Below are 26,021 nucleotides of genomic sequence, written 5' to 3'. Positions count from 1 at the left end.
TTTCATCAAGAGGCTCTTTAGGTCTTCGCTTTCTACCATATCATGAGAAACACTGGGCTGGGTGAAGCACAAGCTGGAATAAAGGTAACCAGGAGAAATATCAGTAAATTCAGATATGCAGCTAACACCACCCTAATGGCAGAAAGTGAAGAGATTACATAGAGGAGTCAAATTAAATCTCAACAGAAGAAAACATTAATATGTGTATGTGTAAGAGCTCAGTCATGACTGACTCTTTACAACCCTACGAACTTCAGCCTGCCAGGCTCCTCTGTCTGTGGGATTCTCCCAGCAAGAATATTAGAGTGGGTTACCAATGACTCCTCCAAGGGAATCTTCCTGATCCAGGGGTCAAACACGTGTCTCCTGCATTGGCAAGTGGATTCTTTACCACTGAGCCCCCTGGGAAGCTCCAAGGTGCCATACATAAGGAGTTAGCTTCATCAAAAACTTGGAAGAAATATCTGCACCTACCAGATGTAAAATAAAAGAGAGAAAGACAGAGATTTTTGATCATACTTTGACTTTATGCTTAAGCTCAGCATATATATGTTGGTATGGTAAATAATGATTGTCACAACAGATCCTATTTAGATGAAATTAAGCCTCTCTGTTAATTAGTCATGGTGGTAACCCTTCCCATTTCGCTGCCAATAACAATTACTCAGTTATTCTTCAGAGAGGAAAAGCAAGTTCTGTTAAGGTGGAAGCTAATATAGGAAGAACAAACTCATTCACATTTTGCTTTCCCATTAGGTCTTTAAACTTAGCTAATGAGATATTTGGTGATTTCTGCTTACAGTGGCAAATAAAAGGAGCAGCCGCAGCTCTAGCTGCAGCAACAGTATTCTCAGAACATAGTCAATGAAAAAGCCTCATGTTAACTTCAAACTCATATTTTATCACTTAAAATTCATGCCTCTAATTCCCTCACTGGATCACTGCTTTGTTGAAAAGTAGCATCATTTACAATCCTGACAGCAGGGGATTGAGGTGCCAGGAACTGCAAATGTGTTGTCATCTGACTTCGGCAATGGTTTAGGAGTCCAAAGAACAGTGCAACATACTTTCAACAAGGAAAATTCCTTACAAAGCTGAAAACAGAAAACCAAGTATGTATACAGAATAAAAGTAAAACGTGGTAAAGCCTGCACTAAATAGCTTTTCATTGATTTTTTTCATATTCTTTTCTTTCTGATTATTTCACCAAATAGGATTTTAAGTGCATTCTCCCTTTCCATCACAAGTATTTCCACCAAATCTGTGATCACAATAGAAGGCTTCAAAGAAAAATTATTATGCATTATTTGAATATAGTACATTTCAAGTACTTATTGAAGATTTTAAAATCAAATAGTGATAATCTAAGAAGAGGGTTAGGAGACTCAGAATTCCAAGCCTGCTACATCCTGCAAAGTTGTACACAGGTAAAGTCAGTGTATTAATTCATAGATTTAAAAAAAGTATAGATGCAAATGTGAATTCTAGACCTATATTCTGTGCTTTGCTCCTTAAACTTTCTTCCTGATCCCTCATGACTCTCTTCTATTCACATCAATTAGACAAGAGGAAGGAATAATTAATTGATTATTCAGCTTCTTGGACACCAATAAGATCGTGTTCCCAGGTAGGTGTAGGCATCAGTGACTACAGCCAACTCTGTAGACTCATGTCTTGGCACATGTTCAGCTTCACTGTGACAAGATTCAAAATTTGTCTTAGTGGGGAGAAACAGGTCACATACTCCAAACTTCCAGAGGTTTCTATTTTGGAGGATTTGGCTTTGCTTCCTTTTGACATGCCATGTTTTTAAGTTTATAATTCTGTGGGTAACATATGCAGTGATACAAGCCAGGATTCATGCATGTCTCCTTTGCACAGGGGGATGTGGGACTCAGCTGGTCCCTGGCTATCTATTGAGACATTCATAGTTTTCTTTGTCCACTCAGATTACCACTGGCATGCTTTGGACAAGTCTTTCTCATCAGATAAATCTCCTAGATATTTCTTTGCTACCATTAGACTTAATTTCAGGACATATTGGGACTTGAGAGTGTTCAAGGCTTTCTAAAGCTCTGTCTGCCTTCAATGACCTGCACAAATGTTCCTTTAGTGAAACCTTACTATCTGTCCAGGCAGAGCCTCTTTCTCAAATAACCTTCTGAACTCATATTTTTCTTTCATCCCATCACCTGTTTCAAGACCAGGGAATTATTTGTTAGTCTGGAATAGGATGGTCTCTTATCCTTAAAATATCATTCCTCTCTTAGCTTTTGGTTATATTCTGAATTGCCTTTGATACACTAAATGCTTAGCTATATATAAACCTCTTACATGTGTGTTTTTTTTTCTGAAGATAACCCATACAGAAATTCTTATTCCTTGATGTTAATGTTCCTTGATGTTAAGTTGGACTGCTAAGGGAGCAAAAGGAGGAAGAACCAAAAGATAGAGAAAATAGTTGATGTCTAAAAATACCTTTCCATCTTCTGTCTATCCATATTGTTCACCTATGATTTGAGCAAAAGCTATTTAAATTGGGGGAAGTCAGTGCAAGCCCTACTTATTGTGTAAAAATGACACTTTCCCGATTTACAGTCCTTATTCTCTTATAACTAATTTTTCTAACATAGCTAGTTGTCATTAAACCCAGAATTTTATTTATTTGATGTTCTCACCTGACCAATTTTCTGTCAGAGGGGTTTAACCCAGAATCCATGAATGGGATACAGGCAGTTCATGAATCAGAGTGGGAAAATATTAGCTACATCAATGTTTCCACTAACCTTTAACTGAAAATTAATATTGTCCTGCATTATAAATATAGATTATAAACTATGGTAGCATTAATATTTGTGACTTAGTAATCAATATAAATTACAGACACATTCATGTAATAGTACAGCTTATGGAAATCTTAAAATGTGTTTGCTTTTAACATTATACAATTTCAGAAGTTAAAAAAACTACTAGATCTTGTTATTTAATACATTAATAAAGTAGGTATATTATTCTCTATTTTGGTCTTAAAATGTTACAGCAAAATTTCAGTATAACTAGCTTCCTATATAATTTCATGCACTTTGTTAATTTCAATTAAAACATTACTTAAATAATGGGTACATAATTTTTACCAAATGGCCAAGAGAATGTATGGCACACACACAAAAGGTTAGGAATCCCACATGTGACTGTAGCTTCTGATAGATTCAGACATATTTCTATATTACTTATGTTACTAGCAGAACACAATTATGAAGGTTTCTACTTCATGACTTGATTTTTTTCTGATTGTTGATTTGAAATCTCCTTGTGTAGAAATATGGTTAAACAAGAAAAAGAAATAATGTAATGTCTTCTTCTATTTAACCAAAAACAAGAAAGTAATTATTCCTTACTAACAGTCAATGAATGGAGTGACACTGATACCCTCACTAGGTATACATATCTGTCAATTTACTTGTCACTTATGATGTGGAAGGATTCCTAAAGAAAGGCAGTGTTGTTATAAACAGTTGATAATGATGGACTCATTAGTCTTTCAATAGCAGATCATTACAATCTATTACACTTTTTATGCTATCAGTTCAGTTCAGTCACTCAGTTGTGTCTGACTCTTTAAGACCCCATGAATCGCAGCACGCCAGGTCTCCCTGCCTGCCCATCACCAACTCCAGGAGTCTACTCAAACTCATCTCCATCAAGTTGGTGATGCCATCCAGCCATCTCATACTCTGTTGTCCCCTTCTCTTCGTGCCCCCAATCCCTCCCAGCATCAGGGTCTTTTCCAGAGTCACCTCTTTGCTTGAGGTGGCCAAAGTATTGGAGTTTCAGCTTCAGCATCAGTCCTTCCAATGAAAACCCAGAACTGATCTCCTTTAGGATGGACTGGTTGGATCTCTTTGAAGCCCAAGGGAATCTCAAGAGTCTTCTCCAACACCACAGTTCAAAAGCATCAATTCTTCAGCACTCAGCCTTCTTCACAGTCCAACTCTAATACCCATACATGACCACTGGAAAAACCATAGTATGACTAGACGGGCCTTTGTTGGCAAAGTAATGCCTCTGCTTTTTAATGTGCTGTCTAGGTTAGTCATAACTTTCCTTCCTAGGAGTAAGCATCTTTTAATTTCATGGCTGCAGTCACCATCTGCAGTGATTTTGGAGCCCCAATAAATAAAGTCTGACACTGGTTCCACTGTTTCCCAATCTATTTGCCATGAAGTAATGGGAATGGATGCCATGATCTTAGTTTTCTGAATGTTGAGCTTTAAGCCAACTTTTTCACTCTCCTCTTTCACTTTCAGCAAGAGGCTTTTTAGTTCCTCTTCACTTTATGCCATAAGGGTGGTGTCATCTGCATATCTGAGGTTATTGATATTTCTCCCGGCAATCTTGATTCCAGCTGGTGCTTCCTCCAGACCAGTGTTTCTCATGATGTACTCTGCATATAAGTTAAATAAGCAGGGTGACAATACACAGCCTTGACATACTCCTTTTCCTATTTGGAACCAGTCTGTTGTTTCATGTCCAGTTCTAACTGTTGCTTCCTGACCTGCATATAGGTTTCTCAAGAGGCAAGTCAGGTGATCTGGTATTCCCATCTCTTTCAGAATTTTCCACAGTTTATTGTGATCCACACAGTCAAAGCCTTTGGCATAGTCAATAAAGCAGAAACAGATGTTTTTCTGGAACTCTCTTGCTTTTTCAATGACCCAGTAGATGTTGGCAATTTGATCTCTGGTTCTTCTGCCTTTTCTAAAACCAGCTTGAACATCTGGAAGTTCACAGTTCATGTACTGCTGAAGCCTGGCTTGGAGAATTTTGAGCATTACTTTACTAGCATGTGAGATGAGTACAATTCTGTGGTAGTTTGAACATTCTTTGACATTGCCTTTCTTTGGGATTGGAATGAAAACTGACCTTTTCCAGTCCTGTGGCCGCTGCTGAGTTTTCAAAATTTGCTGGCATATTGAGTGCAGCACTTTCACAGCACCATCTTTCAGGATTTGAATAGCTCAACTGGAATCCCATCACCTCCACTCACTTTGTTCATAGTGATGCTTTCTAAGGCTCACTTTACTTCACCTTCCAGGCTTTCTGGCTCTAGGTGAGTGATCACACCCTTGTGATTATCCAGGTCGTGAAGATCTTTTTTGTACAGTTCTTCTGTGTATTCTTGCCACCTCTTCTTAATATCTTCTGCTTTTGTTAGGTTCCTACCATTTGTGTCCTTTATCAAGCCCATCTTTGCATGAAATGTTCCCTTGGTATCTCTAATTTTCTTGAAGAGATCTCTAGTCTTTCCCATTCTGTTATTTTCCTCTATTTCTTTGCACTGATCACTGAGGAAGACTTTCTTATCTCTCCTTGCTATTCTTTGGAACTCTGCATTAAAATGGGAATATCTTTCCTTTTCTCCTTTGCTTTTCACATCTCTTCTTTTCACAGCTATTTGTAAGGCCTCCTCAGACAGCCGTTTTGCTTTTTTTGCATTTCTTTTCCATGGGGATGGTCATAATCCCTGTCTCCTGTACAGTGTCACAAACCTCCACCCATAGATTATCAGGCACTCTGTCTATCAGATCTAGTCCCTTAAATCTATTTCTCACTTCCACTGTATAGTCATAAGGGATTTGATTTAGGTCATACTGAATGGTCTAGTGGTTTTCCCCACTTTCTTCAGTTTAAGTCTCAATTTGGCAATGGGTTCATGATCTGAGCCACAGTCGCCTCTCGGTCTTGTTTTTGATGACTGTATAGAACTTCTCCATCTTTGGCTGCAAAGAAGAGAATCAATCTGATTTCAGTGTTGATTATGTGATGATGTCCATGTGTAGAGTCTTCTCTTGTGTTGTTGGAAGAGGGTGTTTGCTATTATCAGTGAATTCTCTTGGCAACACTCTATTAGTCTTTGCCCTGCTTCATTCCATACTCCAAGGCCAAATTTGCCTGTTACTCCAGGTGTTTCTTGACTTCCTACTTTTGCATTCCAGTCCCCTATAATGAAAATGACATCTTTTGGGGGTGTAGTTCTAAAAGGTCTTTTATAGAACCATTCAAATTCAGCTTCTTCAGCATTACTCCTTGAGGCATAGGCTTGGATTACCATGATATTGAATGGTTTGCCTTGGAAAGGAACAGAGATCATTTTATGCTATAAGATGTCCCTCATATGTGTGGTTAAATATCTTGGGAAAGTGTCTTTAATAGTAAACCCACAGTCATTTGTAACGTAATAAATTGAGTTTAAGGAGGAACCACAGAGCTTCTAGTCTCACATTCATTTTTTTTTTTCATTTTACAGAAATGAGTAAATGTTTCACATTTTTGCTGACCTTTCTGTAACAAGTTATCAGGTTTCTACCAAGAAGTTATATTAAAAAATAGTAAAGACAGTTAACCTGCTTTTTCAATCTAATGTTAACATTTCAACATGAACAGAGCCAGTAACCTCTGTTCAAAGGCAAGTTTTGCCATGAAGAGATGAGTTTAAAAGGGATGCTAGAAAAATTTCCCATCTGTATGCTATTTTGTTGCCAAAAATGATTGTATGCTACCTATATGTGACAATTTCAAAACACTGCAACAAGATCTAGAAGCTTGTTAACAAGTTTCTAAATTAAAATTTTCAGTGTTTTTTATTAGGTAAAAATATAAAATAATGAAACAGTTTGGAAGAACTTCCTAGGATCATGGAAAATAGAAATTTTCTATTTGTATTTCAGCAAAACTCTCTATGTAATTGGAAAAGTAGATTGAAGAAACAAGTGTTTAATAAGTGAACTTAAAATGCTGATTTATAAATAAAATTATTACCAAAATACATTTTCGTTAAAGCTCTCAGTCAAGCTAGAAATGTATTCCAAATTTGTATTGATACATAATCTTGCTAAAGTGGTTCTACTTCTGGCTGATTTCAACTTTTAGCTATTATTTTCAGAAAGAAGAGTCAAACACGACTGAGCAACTTTTATTTCACTTCAAAGAAAAGATTAAATGAAAATAAAGCACTTTAACTGTACAATGCCATCTTTGCTTTTTGCCCTTGGTTGGGGCCAGGAATGTGTATATATATATTTCTCATTCAAAACATTTACTGACCCTTCCTTTGTCTCATTCTGACTGGCCCCTTTCTATCAGTTCCCTTCGTGTAGGAAAATTAATCTTTATAGCCCAATGTAAAGTACCTGACTTGCTTTGGTCAATGAAATGTAAGTGGAGGTGATATGTGCTAATTTCTAGCAGCAGATTTAAAGCCATTACATTGTTCTATATGAATGTGAATTAGAAAATGCTGAGCCTTGCTCAGTCACTAAGTTGCGTCTGACACTGTGAGACCTCGTGGACTGCAGCCAGCCAGACTCCTCCATCCATAGAATTTTCCAGGTAACAATACTGGAGTGGGTTGCTATTTCCTCCTCTAGGGGATCTTCCCCACTCCAGGATCAAACCTGAATCTCCTGTGCCTCCTGCCCTGGCCAGCAGATTCTTTCCCACTGAACCACCTGGGAAGTCCACATAGAAAACGCTGCCATATAAAATAGGGGTATAATAAAAATAAATGGAAAAAAAAAAAAAACTAAAAAAGAAAAAATAAAAAAAATAAAGTAGGGGTAATGTTTAGTATACTTTCTTGATTGACAGATTCCATCTTTAGTACCTCTCCTCTAACCCAGCTAACCTAATTCACTCTTTTTAAAACATTTTGTTGTTGTTGTTCAGTCGCCAAGTAGTATCCGACTCTTCACAAACCCAGGAGCTCAGGCTTCCCTGTCCTTAACTATCTCCTGGACTTTGCCCAGTATCTTCTATGTATATTAGAACATATTTTATAGTTATTTTCCTTACCCTATCTTCTCAATTACTATCATGATTTTTCTTCTCTGTCTTATCTATTACCATATATACATAAATGTACATATAAATATACAAACCATTTTAGCTTCAAAAAAAGTTTTAAAATACAGTGGTCTCCATATAATAGCTATAAATATTCTTTACAATACAATTATAGCCTGTTAATTAATATTCTCCACTTTTCACATATTTGTCTTATATCCTCAACTAGAAAGTTTAGCTTTTGGTAAGTCAGGATTGTTTTCCCATAATGCATGGATCACTGGACTAGAGTCTATGATTTTTAAGTTCTAGTCCTTGCTTAGCTACTGATTAATGAATATATTAATTACATACTCTGGTTATCCATTTTCCTTTCTTCAAAATGAAAGAACTGTATTCTCTTGTCTCTACTATTCTTCTCAGCTTTCTACTGAAAGGAGATGTGTCTCTAAAATATTGACATTGCCTGACTTTTATACATATTCATTTTACAGATATAGGCATTTTTAGTTAAGATCACCTAATTGGTTTTCTTCTGCCATTTTTGACCCAAACTATTTTTTATCAAAAATTAGATAGAAAAAAATATTAATAATCATGATATAGCTCTAAATCTTGAGGTTCCTCTATTAAAATCCACAGTTTTTAATAAGCTTTATGAATCATTCAGTCTTTGTTACTCAAGTGGGAGTACCTTAAGGGCATAATCATCTTGACAAATTCATCTTTGTATTTTCATAACACATAGAACAAACTGCCTTGCATGTTGAGGTCTATAAAAATGTTTATTGGATTGAAACAAAAGAAATAATGATTCAGATTTCTATCTCTGTTTTCATGGAAAAGGACTGACTTTCTGGAATCCCCAATTCAGAAACACAATTCAGCTTCATGGCAAATACTAAAATTAAAGCTGAAAAAACTATATAATCAACTTTTAGGCTGATTTTCCTCTGGTAGAAAAGAAGATAATAACATAGAAGAATGGAGAAATACATTTATTAGAAGTGGGAGATAATATCACTGTCTTATAGGAGATAACAAAAATTTTACTTAGTGGCCAAAAAAAAAAAAAAAAAAAAACTTTAAAGAGTTACCTTTCTACAGCCACTTAGAAGTTTCTCTCTTCTAATTCTATGATAAGTTACTGTTCCTATAGATAATAATTGTGACTACTGTTATAAAACCATAATCTGTGAGTTTTCTATTTAATTCTGAGCCCCTTTGCCTTCACTACTTCCATCTGCTTTGAGTGTGACTGATTATGTCGAGATTCTTTGCAGCATCATTGCCTCATGTACTTTGTATGCATGAAGCAGATGTAATCTCAGATGATCAGGCATCTATTACTCCTATGAGAAAATACCTACAATAGGCAATTAATTGTACTTCAGTTTCTCTAGTTAGTCATTTATAGAAGATTTAACAGTACTGTTCATGGACATTCTATTGATCTTTATGTGTGGCTAATTTATCTTCCCTTTCCTATGACTGAAGATAATGTAGAGCATATTTTTTTTCTTTTTTCTTTGCTTTCAACAGATTATCATGTACTCAGTCTTCTTTCCCCCACCCTCCTTAAAATGTTATGGCATTTATTTAGAAAGTCCAGCATTTCTGCATATATGAAGGACTTGACTCTTGTTACTAGATAAAGGCATTTACAAAGAAACAGTAGTGTTAACCTAACTAAAATAAAATAATAATAAATTAATAATAATAATAAATAAAAATAATAATAATAATAAGTAAAAGCAATGCCCTTGAAGTTCTCTCTTCAGTTGCACAGAGTTGCCCCTCATAAACCTGAGCACAAAGGCTTCAAAGAATTGCACCCTTACCTTCCTTTTCATTTTTTTGTCAACACACACAAACACAAACTCAAAGGTACTGCAGCGGCTTAAGACTGTCCGGTATTGCAGAAAATATTGCCTTTATAGACTCTATCATAGTCTAAAATTATTTTATGACAAGAATAGTAGTTCTATGAGAACAGGGATAGAGAAGGGAACTTATACACTTTATTCTCTTTATTTTCAAAAATATCCACTCCAGAAAATTATGAAGGGAATGATGAGTTCGCATGAATTATCTTAAGCTTTTTCCTCCAGCAACAGCCAAGAGTTTTTACAAAGAAGCCGGGAGGAAGAACACTGAAAACAACATGATCTTCACTATTTAAACTAAGATTCCTAAACTTTAATCAGCTTTTGGAAGCATCCTCCAAAATGCATTTTTCTAATTTTCCCAGAGAATTTTTTTCCTACTAATGTCTATCATATCAAGTTTTAAAAATGAATACTAATTCATATATATTCTGCAAAAGGCAGAAAAAGTTAAAAAAAAAAAAATCCCAGTTAAATAGTAACTTGAGTTTTTGGAGTTTCACTTCTTATTCTGTTTTTTCTTATCTCAAAGTATACCTCTTAGTATTCCAGAAGAAGTCCAAGATTTGCATATAAATCTAATTGTGTTTATCCATGCAAAACTTTTCAATTCATGACAAACTATCCATAGATATTAAAATTAATTTGTGAGGGAAGAGCCATTGTATTCAGAGATAGAAAGTGTCAAGCCTCCTTCTCCTTCACATTTTAGCACCACTTAGCTGTACACAAAGTGAACTTAGGAAAAGTGCTAAACACTTACCTAAGAAAAGGGATATATGTCTGAGAAAGATGTATCTATGAACCGTGTCTCACATATCTGTGGAAATTTGCATATGTACTTGATAGTGTTATTATTAATAATGGAACTGGAAGGATTTACATATTTAGAATAGATTGATTCAAATAAATCATTTAAACCTGAGAGTAATCAAAGTATTTTTTAATCATTGTAACATGTATTAATTCACAAACCTATTTAGCAGTGGAGTAGCTATTTAAGTATTTACTCTGTGTAAATTAATATCCTTTAAGCTAGGCTTCAGTAGTACAGAAACAAGAACTTCCACATGTAAAAGTTGGATTTAGAAAGACAGAGGAGCCAGAGATCAAATTGCCAACATCCGTTGGGTCATACATAAAGCAAGGGAATTCCAGGAAAAAAGAAAAAAATAAAAAACTGCTTCTGCCTTATTGACTATGCTAAAGCCCTTTGACTGGGTGGATCACAACAAATTGTGGAAAATTCTTAAAGAGATGGACCGTCTTAACTATCTCCTGAGAAACCTGTATGCAGGTCAATAAGCAACTGCTAGAACAGGACATGAAACAATGGACTGGATCAAAATTGAGAAAGGAGTACATGAAGGCTGTATATTGTCACCCTGCTTATTTAACTTATATGCAGAGTACATTATGCAAAATGCTGGCCTAGATGAATCACAAGCTGGAATCAAGATTACTAGGAGAAATAACAACCTCAAATATGCATACCACTCTAATGCACAACATGAAGAGGAACTAAAGAACCTCTTGATAAGGGTGAAAGAAGAGAGTGGAAAAGCTGGCTTGAAACTCAATATTCAGAAAAACTTAAGATCACCTTCTGCTTCGAGATGGCAGAGTAGAAGAATGTGCGCTCATCACTTCCTGTGAATTCAACAAAATTGCAATTAGCTGTTGAACAATCATAGGCAGGGGGATGCTGGAGCCCCCCCCAAAAAAATACCCCATGTCCAAAGACAAAGAAGAAGTCACAGTGAGGTGAGGTAAGAGCACAATTAGGTGCACAATCACCATAAAATCAAATCCCATACCTGCTGAGTGGCTGACCCACAAACTGAAGAACAACAATACCAAACAAGTTCTCCCACTGTTATAAATGTTCTGAACCCCACATCTGGCTTCCCAGCCTGGGGATCCAACAAAGGGACTAGGAATATTCAGGGAACCTGACCTTGAAGTATAGTGGAATTTGATTATAGGACTTCCACAGGACTAGGGGTAACAGAAACACTAGTCTTGGAGGGCACGAACAAAACCTTGTACACACCAAGACCCAGAGGAAAGGAGCAGTGACCCCACAGGTGACTGAATCCAAACTACCTGCTACTGTTGGATTTGAGGCTTGTATTGATAGGGGCTGACCACAAAGATAGGGGCACTGGCAACAGCAGTCCTGGAAGCCTATAAACCCAAGGACTGCGTTGCCTCAGTCCAAACAACTGCCCAGGAGGAAGTACAACCCCATCCATCAATAGAAAATTAGGTTGCAGTTTTACTGAGGAAGGCCCTGCCCACCAGAGCACAACCCAGTTTTTCATATATATACATACATATATTATATATATATATATATATATATATATAATATATATATATTAAAGTAAACTTATGAGTTTTTGCCTAACTAAAAAAAATTATGACATTTTGATTTTACTTATTTGACTTTGAATAGAATGCTAGATTTCTAATTAAAAACATGCAACAAGCAACAAAGTTTTGCTGTATAGGAAAGGGAACTAGTTAATATCTTGTAATAACCTATAGAAGGCAATGGCACCCCACTCCAGTACTCTTGCCTGGAAAATCCCATGGACGGAGGAGTCTGGTAGGCTGCAGTCCATGGGGTCGTGAAGAGTCAGACATGACTGAGCGACTTCACTTTCACTTTTCACTTTTATGCATTGGAGAAGGAAATGGCAACCCACTCCAGTGTTCTCGCCTGGAGAATCCCAGGGATGGGGTCGCACAGAGTCGGACACAACTGAAGTGACTTAGCAGTAGCAATAACCTATAATGGAAAATAATTTTAAAAATAACATATGTGTAGATGCATAACTGAACCACCTTCTGTTGTACTTGAAACATTGTAAGTCAACTATACCTCAATAAAAATAAGTAAATAAATAAAAAGGAAAAAATAAAAACTAAGATCATGGCATCCAGTCCCATCTCTTCATGGAAAATAGAAGGGGGAAAAATGGAAGCAGTGACAGATACTATTTTCTTGGGTTTCAAAAGCAGCCATGAAATTCAAAGATGCTTCCTCCTTGGGAAGAAAGCTATGATGAGCCAAGACAGCATATTAAAAAGCAGATACCACTTTGCCAACAAACATATGTGTAATCAAAGCTATGGCTTTTCCAGTAGTCATGTGAGTTGGACCATAAGAAGGCTGAGTGTTGAAGAATTGATATTTTAGAATTGTGATGCCAGGGATGACTCTTGAGAGTCCCTTAGACTACAAGAAGACCAAACCAGTCAATCCTAAAAGAAATAAATCCTGAGTATTCCTTGGAAGACCTGATGCTAAAGCTCCAATATTTTGGCTACCTGATGCAAGGAACCAGCTCACTGGAAAAGACCCTGATGCTGAGAAAGATTTAAGGCAAAAAGAGAAGGGGGCAGGAAAGGATGAGATGGTTGGATAGCATCACTGACTCAATGGACATGAATCTGAGCAAACTCAGGGAGATCATGAAGGACCAGGGAACCTTGAGTGCTGCTGTCCATTGGGTCACAAAGAATCAGACATGACTTAGTGACTGAAAAACAACAAAAAATCAGTATTTCTGGCTAAAATCAAGAAATTAAATTCTCAGGTTTTTAATATTTTTAATAAGATGAAATTCAGTAGATGTGATATTTATGTATTCAGTTATGTCTTATCCTAGGTGTAATACTTATTTTGCTGCTAAGGTAAGCCATAAGGCTTTCCACAAATTGTGTACATTAAGAGAGACAGAATCAGATATTTCCTGTAAATGTAATGAACCTCTATATTTTGACAGTGCCTTCTCCATTTCCCATTAGCTCTCTTTAGTTTTGAAATTCCAAAGCTCAATGTTTATTATTTGGAAGTCTATCACATTATTTCTACAGTTGACCTTCTCTGGGGGGGAAAAAATGACAGTATCTACTGATGCAGGTGGAGTAATAATGAAAACAAAAACAAAAAGATAGCAAAGATAATTTTACCATTAAATATGGGAAAAAATCTTCAAGGTTACCATTTCTTATATTTATAGATTTCTCTAAGCTGCTGTCTAGGCCTATACTTATTATCATGGGGGAAGAAGAGAGAAGTTTGAAATTATATTTCTGTGCACAGCTTAATAGCATAAGTGATATACTGATTGCACTTGATTTATTATACTGTCTGGTGGCTCAATCGGTAAAGAAACTGCCTGCAAGGCAGGAGATCTGAGTTCAATATCTGGGTATGGAAGATCCCCTGGAGAAGGAAATGGCAACCCACTCCAGTATTCTTGCCTGGATAACTCCATGCATAGAGAAGCCTGGTGGGCTACAGAAATGGGGTCACAAAGAGTCAGACACGACTGAGTGACTTTCACTTCACTTATATTCCATCTTTTTGTTAGAGGTTTTATACTATGGGCTTATTTCATCCAATGTGCTATACTGGTCATTCATGATTTTATGCACTATAATATATTTGATATCATGAACATAGCAGTTAAGGAAGAAGATGTGTTTGGGCTAAAATTTCAAGTAATTAAAAAAAATAGCATTTGACTTTAGAAAGAGCTGGATTGTTTGAAAAGATTTGCTCTTATCAATTCAAATAAGAAAATTTTAAATTTAAAAACTATTATTAACAAAAGTCAGAAATCCTGGCATTTCTCTTTCAAAGTGAGTCATCTGGGTAAATTAAGACAAATTTGAATTTAAAATAATTATCTGTTATCAAAGAAAACTTCGATAATCTTTGAAAAGGCCCCAAAGGCGATATAACATTTCATACTTATGAAATGAGAATTGCTTCTCACACTTATATATGTATATCTCAATGTTTTTGTTTGTTTATAACTAAGACCTCTATTCTTGTTACTAAAATATAGAGAAAATAAAAACTAATGGGTGTTTATAATACACTCATAGGCAACAAAGTTAATTCTGCTTATTTCATTCAAATATCCTATTTTCCAGCTGGTAATGACAGCAATATCAAATCCTCTTTTAAAAAGCAGTCAATAGATAACCTAAAATCAATAGAGTTTGCATATGTCTATTCAAGGATAGAATCTAGCTTTGAAACTCAAGATGATAGCCACTTCTTAAATGCTACTTTGTACAGATAACCTCTATAACAGTTGCATTACAAGTAAATTTTCTGCCCTTGAAGTCAGTGAGAGTTCTGTTCCCAGAAATGTGACCACAAATTGACTTAACTCTGGTATTGTACATTTTATTGTTCAGTTACAAGGCCTTTCTTATGGCTATTGGGAGTTGACAAAAGTTTTTTGATAGGAGAATAATTATTTACTAAGTGTAATACAATAATTACAAAAGGTTTGATTTCTAATTGATAATATCACATAATATGTCATCAACGTACCATGATATTTTCTTCTTATACATTCTTATTCTGGAAACCATTAAGACTATATGCAATCTAAATTTAAGTTGTTTAGGACTAATTCTGTAATGTCTACTAGAAACTTAACACTAATAAGATTTTCATAATCAAATCACAATTTTGTTTCTAGAGGAGTAACATGAGATTTTTAGCATCTAGATCTGTGAGAGTAAATGTATTTCAACACATGTACCTTTCTTTCTAGCTTTTAAAACATAATCAACTAGAAGAGTTACTATAATAAATATTAAAATATGACATTCATCCAAAAACTAAATTTTAATAGTCATTAGAAACAGTTACTGAAACAAACACAACATTGCAAATTAACTATACTCCAATAAAAAGGGGGGCAGAAGCTGATATAGGTATGTTTCCTTTGAGGTAGGAGATTGAATAAATTCCTAGAGTTAATTTGTCAGCTTCTACAACTGTTAATACATCATGAGAAATGCAAGGATGAATGAAGCACAAGTTGGAATCAAGATTACCAGGAGAAATATCAATAACCTCGGATACGCAGATGACACCACCCTATGGCAAGAAGAGTCTCTCGATGAAAATATGAAAGGGAAGAGGGGGGAAGCTGGCTTAAAACCCAACATTCAGAAAACTAATATCATCGCATGGAGTCCCATCAATTCATGGCAAATAGATGGGGGAAATAATGAGAGACTTCATGTTGGGGGCTCCAAAATCACTACAGATGGTGACCACAGCCATGAAATTAAAAGACACTAGCCTTTTGGAAGAAAAGTTATGACCAACCTAGACAGCATATTAAAAAGCAGAGACATCACTTTGCCAACAAAGGTCTATCTAGTCAAAGATATGGTTTTTCCAGTAGTCATGTATGGATGTGAGAGTTGGACTCTAAAGAAAGCTGAGTGCTGAAGAATTTATGCTTTTGAACTGTGCTGTTGGAGAAGACTCTTGAGAGTCCCTTGGACTGCAAGGAGATCCAAAAGGAAATCAGCCCTGATTATCCATTGGAAGGGCTGTTGTTGAAGCTGAAATTCCATTATTTGGCCATCTGATGCAAAGAACTGATTCATTGGAAAAGACCCTGATGTTGGGAAAGATTGAAGGAGGGAAGAGAAGGTGACGAAAGAGGATGAGATGGTTGGATGGCATCACCAACTCAATGGACATGAGTTTGAGTAAACTCTGGGGGTTGGTGGCACACAGGGAGGCCTGGTGTCCATGGGGTCACAAAGAGTCGGACAGGACTGAGTGACTGAACTGACCTGACAACAGTTCAAAGAGAAGATCTAATTAGCTTATAATTAAATAAGATTTTTAAAAGAAATAAGAATAGTAGTTAAAAAGATCATTATATGATTGAAATCCAGTATTTTTATTGAAATATATTAACATACAATAAAATTGAGTAATGCACTTTATCTCATTCAAAAGGGGCCCCCACAGCCAGATTGTTTGTGGTAAACAAGGCACATTAGAAGAGATATTTAATGATCTTAAACTATGACATAAAATTAGCAAAAAAATTTACAATAATTTGACTAAGAGATAGGGATAAAGTATTATATTATCATTTCTAACCAAATTGTTTTGTTGCCCTATTGATATTTTGTTGCCCTATTGACATAATCAAGGAATAAGTAAATCCATAGTTTCTATCATAAAAGATATAGCCACTATTTAAACTAATCCCTTTTATAGAAATGTGCATTCAAGAACCAGTGACAGTATTTTTTAAGTTTTAAGAAAAAACAAGCAAACCAACAAAAATAAACAAAAGAATTAATGTGAAAGGGAATTTGCAACAAATATTTACCAGTGACAAATTGTTCTTATAGTTTCTAGAATTTTTGCCTGTATATTTATAATGAAAACTAACAAAATATTTCTAGACACAATTGGCAAATTCATCCAAAAAAGACTTCTACCATATTGTTTTGCTGTTTTTGTTGTCGTTGTTGTTGTTTAATTTGCTGCCTGAACTATAAGATGCACAGGAAACTAGTATATATTTAAGACAATTGTAAATCATCATAATATGTATAAATGGGTAAGTGATCTTATAAATATGTTGGTATGAATACAATTTAAGTATCAGAATGATTATACAAAACAAAGATTATTGAAATCTGGCTTTAATTTTTAGATGCTTTCCCTATTGCCAAATTCAGACTGAAATTGAAGAAAGTGAGGAAAACCACCATACCATTCAGGTATGACCTAAATCAAATCCCTTATGACTATACAGTGGAAGTGAGAAATAGATTTAAGGGACTAGATCTGATAGAGTGCCTGAGGAACTATGGACAGAGGTTCGTGACATTGTACAGGAGACAGGAATCAAGACAATCCCTAAGAAAAAGAAATGCAAAAAGGCAAAATGGCTGTCGGAGGAGGCCTTACAAATAGCTATGAAAACAAGGGACGCGAAAAACAAAGGAGAAAAGGAAAGATATACCCATTTGAATGCAGAGTTCCAAGGAATAGCAAGGAGAGATAAGAAATCCTTCCTCAGCGATCTATGCAAAGAAATAGAGGAAAACAACAGAATGGGAAAGACTAGAGATCTCTTCAAGAAAATTAGAGATACCAAGGGAACATTTCATGCAAAGACGGGCTCAATAAAGGACAGAAATGTTAGGGACTTAAGAGAAGCAGAAGATATTAAGAAGAGTTTGCAAGAGTACACAGACCTGTACAAAAAAGATCTTCACGACTTGGATAATCACGATGGTGTGATCATACAACTAGAGCCAGACATCCTGGAATATGAAGTCAATTGGGCCTTAGAAAGCATCACTACAAACAAAGCTAGTGGATGTGATGGAATTCCAGTTGAGCTATTTCAAATCCTGAAAGATGATGCTGTGAAAGTGCTGCACTCAATATGCCAGCAAACTTGGAAAACTCAGCAGTGGCCACAGGACTGGAAAAGGTCAGTTTTCATTCCAGTCCCTAAGAAAGGCAGTCCCAAAGAATGCTCCAACTACTGCACAATTGTACTCATCTCACACGTTGGTAAAGTAATGCTCAAAATTCTCCAACCCAGACTTCAGCAATACGTGAACCATGAACTTCCAGATGTTCAAGCTGGATTTAGAAAAGGCAGAGGGACCAAAGATCAACTTGCCAACATCCGCTGGATCATTGAAAAAGCAAGAGAGTTCCAGAAAAACATCTATTTCTGCTTTATAGACTATGCCAAAGACTTTGAGTGTGTGGATCACAATAAACTGTGGAAAATTCTGAAAGAGATGGGAATACCAGACCACCTGACCTGCCTCTTAAGAAAACTGTATGCAGGTCAGGAAGCAGCAGTTACAACTGGACATGGAACAACAGACTGGTTCCAAATAGGAAAAGGAGTACATCAAGGCTGTATACTGTCACCCTGCTTTTTTAACTTATATGCAGAGTACATTATGAGAAACACTGGGCTGGAGAAATCACAGGCTGGGATCAAGATTGCTGGGAGAAATATCAATAACCTCAGATATGCAGATGACATCACCCTGAAGAAGAACTAAAGAGCCTCTTGATGAAAGTGAAAAAGGAGAGTGAAAAAGTTGACTTAAAGCTCAACATTCAGAAAACTAAGATCATGGCATCTGGTCCCATCACTTCATGGCAAATAGATGGGGAAACAGAGGCTGACTTTTTTTTGGCGGCTCTAAAATCACTACAGATGGTGATTGCAGCCATGAAATTAAAGACATTTCCTCCTAGGAAGGAAAGTTATCATTAACCTAGACAGCATATTGTAAAGCAGAGACATTACTTTGCCAACAAAGGTCCATCTAGTCAAGGCTACAGTTTTCCCAGTGGTCATGTATGGATGTGAAAGTTGAACTGTAAAGAAAGCTCAGCTCCAACAAATTGATGCCTCTAAACTGTGGTGTTGAAGAAGACTCTTGAGAGTCCCTTGTACTGCAAGGAGATCCAACCAGTCCATCCTAAAGGAACTCAGCCCTGAATATTAACTGGAAGTACTGATGCTGAAGCTGAAACTTTATTTTGGCCACCTAATGCGAAGAGCTGACTCATTTGAAAAGACCCTGATGCTGGGAAAGATTGAGAACAGGAGGAGAAGGGGATGACAGAGGATGAGATAGTTGGATGGCATCACTGACTCAGTGGACATGGGTTTTGGTGAACTCCGGAGTTTGTGATGGACGGGGAGACCTGGCGTGCTGCGGTTCATGGGTTGCAAAGAGTCGGACATGACTGAGCTACTGAAATGAACTGAACTGAACTATACTGTAATAGAATCTTAATTTTTTTAAAATGCCTCTGTTAAGGTGACCAAACTCAAAAAAGTAAAATTTGGCACAGCCATGCCTTTTTCTTATCCCCCAATATTCTCACTCAAGTCCTGACAAAACAACTCTAATTGTTTGACTGGGTGAGATGAATGATTGCTTGCTTTGCTTTATCCATCCTATACATAATTTTAAAATGTTCTTCATATCACTTCTCGAAGTTAACTAGCCATCTATAATTTCTCAAAGTAGGGCATTGTCTGTGGGATTAGAACTCATCATTTTGAATCACTATTGTGCCAAAATCTTCAAAACTTAACTCTAGGTTAGTTAATTTAAATGGCCTCTAAAGTGCAGAATTATGCTCCCATCTACTGCAAAACAATATTATTTCTAAAAAAATTATATATTTTAACAAGTAGTTATTGCCTGAATATTTTCTATTATATAGAAGACAAATATTTTCATCATCTTCTAATATATTAGATAACCAGCTCCTTGATTGCTAGACTATAACTCTTATTATGCTTTATTTGGAATGCTTAGTCATTTTTCAAATATGCCAAGTTTAATTTATTTCCTTTTAGGTGTGTTATAATGCAGTTTGAAAAATTATACTCAAGTAATCACTATAATAAGTTTTGCATATTTAAAAGAAAATATAAAATTTATAACTTATAATGGTCAATGCTTTTTTAATGAGTTATGTTCCATTAATTCATTTGTTCCATTAGAAGTGAATTGACACTATAAGGAAATTCAGGAGAGACCACATCCGTATAATCATAATTGTATCATTTCCTACCATTGTCCACTCTGTGATATGTAAAGATCCTTCATCATGTGCACAATTAAGTATAATAAAGTGATTCAGAGTATAAGAAGAATCACTTCTATTATATTATGACCCTACATGTTTCAGATAATTTTTACTATTTTCTTTAATTTGAAAGACCTGTTTCAGGATAGGTTCAATTTTCAGAATATATGTTACTAAAATCTTTTAATTTAAAGCAAACAAAAAAAAGCAAACATGAAAAGAAAATATAAAAATCTTGTTTTCTTTGACTTTTTAGTTTCTTCACTCTGGACTTATTAAGATGTATATTTTTTGGACTTATTAGGATGTATTTATTTGCTGTATTTAATTTCTTAAGAAATATGGATAATTCTCTATTTTTCTGTCCATTCAATTAGAGAGCATCATAAAAATCAGTAGGAATTTCTTATTTTATGACTACAAGCTTAGAATTTTCAAAGATGCAATTATGTTTGACAGAAAGTTGACACAGTAAAATGGCCAAAGAAGCCCATTTTTTTCACTTAAAGCAAGGAAGACATTTCCTTTGTACCAACTATTCAATGACTTACAGCTGAAACTTATTTTATAATTTAGCTCCTATAAGTACTTTTGCTCCCTTGAATAATGATAAATTTCTCTCTCTCTCTTCTTCCCTCCTATGTAATTATATAGATCATATATATTTACATAATATATACAAAATGATGTATGTAATGTTGTATACTTAACATATATAAACATATATAATATATATAAAATATTGTATATTTAACAAAAAATATATTAAAATTTATTTTTTATCAGAAAGTGCAAGACACTTTTTATACACAATCTTTTTGTGAAAGAAATATACACTTGAGCTGCTAGTCCATATCATTGTTGTACCTAAGACTCAATGAAAGTATCAAAATAAATTATTATTTTGAAAGCTAAAGATTAATTCCAAACATCAAAACCAAAGCTGGTTTTGATAGTAGGCAAACTATTGATAGGCATTTCATTTCACTGTTCTTCAATTTTCATATAAAATCTGTAATAAAATTTTTCTATTTTTTAAAATCATTATTTTGATTAAAGGGTTTCCTCTCTCATGAATACTATATAGTTAAAAGGCACTTCTGTAAATATTTGACTGAAAGAACTCAATTTTCTTGAATATGTTTCAACTCTCTGTTAGAAATAATTAAATACAATTAAATTAAATTAAAATTAAATTTAAATTAAATTAAATACAAAATAATTAAAGACAATCTCTTTAATGGGTTTGAGGTAAGTATAAATTTGATAGATTTAATAAAGAACAACATTTGGCTATTCAATAAAAATAAATTTCATAAAAAACTATAGAGGGCAGAAATTAAATAATATTGAAGTTGTTCGCCATGTTTTTTTTTAATTGGTTTTTCATTGATTTTTATGTCTACTATTAGCCAAGACTGAAAAGAATTTTGTTGCTGTATAAAATTAAGTGAAAAATAAGACTTAAGGAGTGAAAGTAAAACTAGGTTTTAGATGGGGGAAAAGAGAGTTCTGATTTGAGAGATAAATAGTAATATTAGGAATGGAAGTTTAAAATACTTACTTAGAATTACTCTAAGTGCCTTACATATGTTAACTCATTCAAACTTCTCAACGATGTACCTTCTAAACAATTTTGTCTATTATATGACTTAGGTAACTGATGCAAAAAGAGGTTAATTAAGCTGCCCAAGTTAACAGAGTGGTAGAGCTGTGATAGGAATTCAGCCAGTTCTACTTCATTGCCCGGGCTCTAGGTGAGTGATCACATCATCGTGACTTTCTGGGTCATGAAGATCTTTTTTTGGATAGTTTTTCTATGTATTCTTGCCACTTCTTCTTAACATCTCCTTCTTCTGTTAAGTCCATAACATTTCTGCCCTTTGTTGAGCCCATCTTTGCATGGAATGTTCCCTTGGTATCTCTAATTTTCTTGAAGAGATCTGTAGTCTTTTCTATTCTAGTGTTTTCCTCTATTTCTTTCCGCTGATCACTGAGGAAGGCTTTCTTATCTCTCCTTTCTATTCTTTGGAACTCTGCATTCAAATAGGTGTATCCTTCCTTTTCTCCTTTGGTGTTCCTGTCTCTTCTTTTCACAGCTATTTGTAAGGCCTCCTCAGACAGCCATTTTGCTATTTTACATTTCTTTTGCTTGGGGATGGTCTTGCTCCCTGTCTCTTGTACAATGTAAAAACCTCTGTCCATATTTCCTCAGGCACTCTGTCTATCAGATCTAGTCCCTTAAATCTATTTCTCACTTCCACTGTATAACCATTTGGTATATGATTTAGATCATACCTAAATGGTCTAGTGGTTTTCCCTACTTTCTTCAATTTAAGTCTGAATTTGGCAATAAGGAGTTCATGATCTGAGCCTCAGTCAGCTCCTGGCCTTGTTTTTGCTGACTGTATAGAGCTTCTCCATCTTTGGCTGCAAAGAATATAATCTTCTGATTTCAGTGTTGACTGTCTGGTGACGTCCACGTGTAGAGTGTTCTATTGCGTTGTTGGAAGAGGGTGTTTGCTATTACCAGTATGCTATCTTGGCAAAACTCTGTTAGCATTTGCCCTGCTTCATTCTGTACTCCAAGGCCAAATTTGCCGGTTACTCCAGGTGTCTCTTGACTTCCTACTTTTGCATTCCATTCACCTACAATGAAAAGGACATCATTTTGGGTCTAGTTCTAAAATGTCTTATGGGTCTTTATAGAACCGTTCAACTTCAGCTTGTTCTGCATTACTGGTCAGGGCATAGACTTGGGTTACCATGATATTGAATGGTTTGCCTTGGAAATGAACAGAGATCATTCTGTTGTTTTTGAGATTGCATCCAAGTACTGCATTTCTGACTCTTTTGTTGACTATGATTGCTACTCCATTTCTTCTAAGGGATTCTTGCCCACTGTAGTAGATATACTGATTGTCTGAGTTAAATTCACCCATTCCATTCCATTTTAATTTGCTGATTCCTAAAATGTCAACATTCACTCTTTCCATGTCCTGTTTGACCACTGCTAATTTGCCTTGATTCATGGAACTAACATTCCAGGTTCCTATTCAGTATTGCTCTTTACAGCATCAGACCTTACTTCAATCAACAGTCACATCCACAACTGGGTGCTGTTTTTGCCTGGCTCCGTCTCTTCATTCTTTCTGGAGTTGTTACCCCACTGATCTCCAGTAGCATATTGGGCACCTACTGACCTGGGGAGTTCATCTTTCAGTGTCCTATATTTTTGCCTTTTGCTACTGTTCATGGGATTCTCAATGAAAGAATCCTGAAGTTGTTTGAAATCTCAAAAATGACAGAATGATCTCTGTTCATTTCCAAGGCAAACCATTCAATATCACAGTAATCCAAGTCTATGCCTCTTCTCCAGTGCACCATATTTTGTCAGAACTCTCCAGTATGACCCGTCTGTCTTGGGTGGCCCTACACAGATGGCATGGCTCATAGTTTCACTGAGTTAGACAAGACTGTGGTCTGTATGAAATAGGAAAGACTAGAGATCTCTTCAAGAAAATTAGAGATATCAAGGGACCAGTTCATGCAAAGATGGATTTGATAAAGGGCAGAAATGGTATAGACCTAACAGAAGCAGAAGATATGAAGAAGAGATGGCAAGAATACACAGAAGAACTGTACAAAAAAATATCTTCATGACCCAGATAATCACAATGGTGTGATCACTCACCTAGAGCCAGACATCCTGGAATGTGAAGTCAAGTGGGCCTTAGAAAGCATCACTACCAACAAAGCTAGTGGATGTGATGGAATTCCACTTAAGCTATTTCAAATCCTGAAAGATGATGCTGTGAAAGTGCTGTGCTCACTATGCTGGCAAATTTGGAAAACTCAGCAGTGACCACAGGATTGGAAAATTTCAGTTTTCATTCCAGTCCCTAAGAAAGGCAGTCCCAAAGAATGCTCAACTACTGCACAATGCACTCATCTCACAGGCTAGTAAAGTAATGCTCAAAATTCTCCAACCCAGGCTTCAACAATATGTGAACTGAGAACTTCCAGATGTTCAAGCTGGTTTTAGAAAAGGCAGAGGAACCAGAAATCAAGTTGCCAACATCCGCTGAATCATCGAAAAGCAAGAGAGTTCCAGAAAAACATCTATTTGTGCTTTATTGACTATGCCAAAGCCTTCGACTGTGTGGATCACAATAAACTGTGGAAAATTCTGAAAGAGACGGGAATACCAGACCACCTGACCTGCCTCCTGAGAAACCTGTATGCAGGTCAGGAAGCAACAGTTAGAACTGGACATGAAACAAAAGACTTGTTCCATGGAAAAGGAGGACGTCAAGGCTGTATATTGTCACCCTGCTTATTTAACTTCTTATATGCAGAGTACATCATGAGAAATGCTGGGCTGGAAGAAGCACAAGCTGGAATCAAATTGCGGGAGAAATATCAATAACCTCAGATATACAGCTGACCACCCTTACAGCAGAAAGTGAGGAGGAACTAAAAAGCTCCTTGATGAAGGTGAAAGAGGAGAGAAAAAGTTGGCTTAAAGCTCAACATTCAGAAAACTAAGATCATGGCAACTGGTCCCATCACTTCATGGCAACTAGATGGGGAGACAGTGGAAACTATGTCAGACTTTATTTTTTGGGGGCTCCAAAATCACTGCAGATGGTGATTTCAGCCATGAAATTAAAAGACACTTCCTCCTTGGAAGGAAAGTTATGACCAATCTAGATAGCATATTAAAAAGCAGAGATACTACTTTGCCAACAAAGGTCCATCTGGTCAAGGCTATGGTTTTTCCAGTGGTCATGTATGGATGTGAGAGTTGGACTGTGAGGAAAGCTGAGCACTGGAAAATTGATGCTTTTGAACTATGGTGTTGGAGAAGACTCTTGAGAAAGTCCCTTGGACTGCGAGGAGATCCAACTAGTCCATCCTAAAGGAAATCAGTTCTGGGTGTTCATTGGAAGGACTGATGTTGAAGCTGAAACTCCAATACTTTGGCCACCTCATGCAAAGAGTTTACTCATAGGAAAAGTCCCTGATGCTGTGAGGGGTTGGGGGCAGGAGGAGAAGGGGACGACAGAGGATGAGATCGCTGGATGGTATCACTGACTCAATGGGCATGAGTTTGAGTAAACTCCAGAAGTTGGTGATGGACAGGGAGGCCTGGCATGCTGCGATTCATGGGGTTGCAAAGACTTGGACACGACTTAGTGACTGAACTGAACTGAACTCTTGTCTATATGATTAGATTGGTTAGTTTTCTGTGATTTTGGTTTTCAGACTGTCTGCCCTCTGATGGAGAAGGATAAGAGGCTTATGGAAGTTTGTGATGAGGTAGACCTACTGAGGGGGAAGCTGGGTCTTGTTTTGTTGGGCAGGGCCATGCTCAGTAAATCTTTAATCCAATTTTCTGTTGATGAGTGGAGCTGTGTTCCCTCCCTGCTATTTACCTGGGGCCAAATTATGGTGGCAGTAATAAAGATAATGGTGACCTCCCTCAAAATGTCTTACGTATGTACTGCTACACTCAGTGCCCCCAACCCTGCAGCAGGCCACCACTGACCCTTGCCTCCACCAGCGACTCCTGGACACCCACAGGCAAGTCTGGGACAGTCTCTTGTGGGGTCACTACTCCTTTCTCCTGGGTCCTGGTGCACAGAATTGTTGTGCCCTCCAAGAGTCTGTTTTCCAGTCCGGTGTAATTCTGGTAGGTCTATGGTGAGGTTAATGGCGACCTCCTCTAAGAGGGCTTATGCCATACCCAGGCCTACTGCACCCAGAGACCTTGTCCCTGCAGCAGACCACCGCCGACCCATACCTCCACAGGAGAAGCTCAAACACAGTTCTGTCTCTCTGTGGGG

This window comes from Odocoileus virginianus, chromosome 29 (genome assembly GCF_023699985.2).
Source record: "Odocoileus virginianus isolate 20LAN1187 ecotype Illinois chromosome 29, Ovbor_1.2, whole genome shotgun sequence".
In the NCBI taxonomy this organism is placed as follows: Eukaryota; Metazoa; Chordata; class Mammalia; order Artiodactyla; family Cervidae; genus Odocoileus; species Odocoileus virginianus.
Note: the sequence above shows the minus strand (reverse complement) of the source record.